General features: G+C 45.4%; 1 pseudogene; it reads right to left on the reverse strand.

The window, feature by feature from the left end:
* Positions 1-1,219: 1,219 nt before the first annotated feature.
* On the reverse strand, positions 1,220-1,854 carry LOC119358257 (annotated as a pseudogene).
* Positions 1,855-3,791: the final 1,937 nt, after the last annotated feature.

Below are 3,791 nucleotides of genomic sequence, written 5' to 3' on the forward strand. Positions count from 1 at the left end.
CCAGGGGCAGGCCGTGGAATTGTATTCAAAACAGGTATACTGCTCGTAACAGAGACCACCTGGGAGTTCCATAATGCGGCATGGCTTGTCTGCCTCCCTGGATCTTGCATCGTTTGTGCGGCAGTCGAATTGCCGAACAGGTCGTCCGAAGTATGGAGTCCTGAAAGTAAGAAAAAATAAAAAAAAAAGGATTCGACAGCCCCTAGTACGTTTTAGGCCGTATTTTGGGCTTGCCGTTATTGTGCCCCTTCCCCTGCACCCATGGTATTTCAAGAGCTAACGAACCCGGAATAATTCCAAAATTTAACAGGGCACTCATATAGTTCTATGTGGGGTTACCGGGTACATATCGGGTCACCGGAAGGGGTTCCGGGCACCCAGGGCAACTATATGGGCCTAATGGGCCAAGAGGGGGACAGACCAGCCCCTAAGGGGCTGGTGCACCCCCATACAGCCGAAATAGGAGGAGAAGGAAAGAGGGGAAGAGAGAAGGAAGGGGAGGGATTCGGCCTCCCCTTCCTTGCTTCCTTCCCCCTCCGGAACTTATGAAAAAGGGGGGGCGAATTGGGGAGGCGCCCAAGTAGGATTCCTCCTACTTGGGGCGCCCCCTTGGCTGTCTCTTTTCCCCTCCAACCTATATATATATATATATATATATATATATATATATATATATATATATATATATATATATTATATATATAAAGAAAATCAGGGGGAGACAGCGTATATCGTTTCGCACACAAAGGTGACACGTTCCCTCTCGGAACCACGAGGCGTGTTGAGAGAATCTCCGATTTTGCAAGAAGCTTATACCAAAATTTGTCCCAATTCAACCAAAAATCTATATCTATACCTAATAATAAAGGACGGAAACTTTCATAGTTCTCTATAAGTCAGCTCTTAATGTCCGTTGATTTTATGTTAACCTTAAGAATAGATGGCTGAGATTTAGAAGTACTAAAAGAAAACGATTCGCATTGACGATGCTTTCTTGGTTGTGTCGTACCGTCTCGATCGTTCTTTCCATCCGTCGTGTCTTTCTTCGTTTGGCCCACTTCATCCTTGGAAAAAAACAGTAACTGACCTTTGCACAGTTGAGCGAGCCGGGAGAAAAAATAGCTCCATAGATGATTGCCATGCACACGTGATCTTAGGAGAAAAATTATATGCCACATGATCTATTTCCTAGCCAGCAAGCGCTGATCCTCAACAGCGATCATGTGAAGATGTCTGCCAGGATCCTTGACGTTGTAGGGCGCTCGGGTGACACACCATAACGCCGCAACTGGGGAACGGCGGTGACATGGCCGCCTCGCCCGGCCGCACCTCACCGACTCAAGGTGCGCGCAGCACACCGGGCACGACGAGTGTGCGCGCAGCCAGGTATTGATGCAGTTGGATGAAGTGTATGCACGCCGGCAGCACGCACACCACGCCATCGTCTTCCAGCTCCTGCGTGCACACCACGCACTCCAACAGCGTCGCCCTCCCCTTGCTGCCGCTCCTCCTCTTAGCACTGTTGCTCCTGCAGGCGCCCCAGCTGCCCTGAGGTGAGGGCCGACGATGTCGGCGCCGCTCGCGCTCTATACGTGAAGATGGGCAGTGCAGTATGTCCTCCAACAGTCCAATCTCAGCACGAGGTGGGTTGCGGGAGGCTGGCTGTGGCCGGTGCCGTGGAGCTCGCCCTCGCCCCACTCGGGCAAGAGCGGCCGGCCGTAGCGGACGGCCAAGTACAGTAAGACGCCGAGGATAGTGATGATGATGTACAACAGCGTCAGGTTGGAGTTGGTCGTACCGGACGCGTCCGTAGATGTCGTCAAAACTGTCAAGCGATGCCGCCGGGGACGACATGGATGCGGCCAAAACCACAGACCCCGACCACTTTACATAGATAGATTTCTAGGACAGGGATGTTGTGAATCAATCACTGAATAATTACAAGTGTGTTCTCCTAATCTCCTTCCGTGGACCATTTTTGTTTGGCGCCTCTGCACTCCGCCACGGCTGCGTATATCGTACTGTCTGTCCTCCATTGCTTCGCCGCTCTGCCACTGCGGCCGCTTGCTCGATTTCCACTGCCGTCCGTCTGGTAGTCGCAGTGCTAGCTAGGGTTCGCGGCGTCTCACATGTGTCGCTCGCTAGGTTTTGCTGGCTGCTACATCGGTTCATGCTTGGTGCTCGATGGGGCCCAATAGCTGGTTACATGGCCCATTTAGATAACCAACTGGCCCTTTGATTTCTTCAGCCTTTTTTGCATCGAACGTTAGCTAGCCAGCCAGGGCAAATCATGAACGGATACATGTAGAAGCAAATTCTTCTAAAAAGAACATGTAGAAGCAAATTAAGCATTAGCGGACCCGACGCGTCAATCAGCCGACCTCCTATATGGAGACGATGAGATCATGAGGTTGGAGAGAAGGTTAGCAACGCGACGGCCAACGTTGGCCTGGATTTTTTTATTTTTTATTTTGTGAAAAAGGATGATAGACCTATTACAAAGATCCGTCAGAAGTACAAAGAACATTAAACATAATAAAAATTAGTCCGGAAAGAAAGTGCTTTGATAGTGGTGCTAAACACATGTCCTCTTTTACATAGGATCCCATGTTATATACAAAGAGACCCGGTTTCATAAGATCTTTTTCTGTTCCATGGCAACGATGTCATGGACGACAACCTCCCCTGGGACAACCGGTCCAGCTGCAATCCGAAAGCAAATATAACAAGTTGCGCGCTCAAGCACAACCTAAGTAAGCAAGATCATGCTAAGAAGGTAAAAAGGGAGAGAGGAGATTTAGAATGCAATTTACTCTGTGAATGCATTATCCATCCATGACAAATACACTCCATAGAGCACTACATCAGCGGCTGAGGTAAATTGGTCATTTGTGAATATAAAATACATTATATATTTAAATTAATCAATTCTTTACAAACTGACAATGAATGTTTCATTTATAAACAGTTCTCTTTGAATATAGCTTATCTTCTTTTTCTTATGTTGATCTATTTCTAAAGGGATGAACATGTTTCAAAGAAAAAGACACTATAATTGACACCAACACAAGTCAACGTCTTTGAGGTCAATAGCTCAATTTTTTTTTAAATTGAAGTGTAGCCCTTCATACATTGATTTTGTATGTTTAAGGCTATCGGCAAATACATTAGATGACTAATGCTTTGACGAATGCCTCGGTGACACACACACATGGAGCGTATTTTAGTGAAGCAGCCAAATATATTCTTGGAGCCATTAGGCTAGGGGAATAATTTTTATTTCCCCGTTGCATCGCACGGGCCTTTTGCCTAGTTATACATATGAAAGCAAGGTTTAGATTATCCAAACATCTCGCTACCTAGACCAATGTACTGTGATTTGAATTCAACATAAAATGGATACAAATATTTGAATTGGAGATCGTATGGTACATGTAGTTCATAGTGAAATATGATTACTGCTATATGCATGTTTTTTGTTATCAAGATAATATTTAAATGATGGTATAACTTGACAACAATCGTATTCAAATAAGGAAAATCGATTCAAATTTAGTCCATATGGTAGACGACAATATATATGTTCACAGGGTGGAGTAAAATGTTCATATATGATGGAAGATCAAAATGTAGGACTACATCCATTATAAACCGCACGGTCACCTAACGATATATTCGAATTCAACATAACGTGGATTCAAAAATTGAAATTCGAGATCCTAGCATTTGTAATCATATAAAAAGGGACATGGCTCTTTCTTGTGGTGGGAGTTGATTTGTTTTTTGTTGTT

Source organism: Triticum dicoccoides, chromosome 2A (genome assembly GCF_002162155.2).
Source record: "Triticum dicoccoides isolate Atlit2015 ecotype Zavitan chromosome 2A, WEW_v2.0, whole genome shotgun sequence".
Lineage (NCBI taxonomy): Eukaryota > Viridiplantae > Streptophyta > Magnoliopsida > Poales > Poaceae > Triticum > Triticum dicoccoides.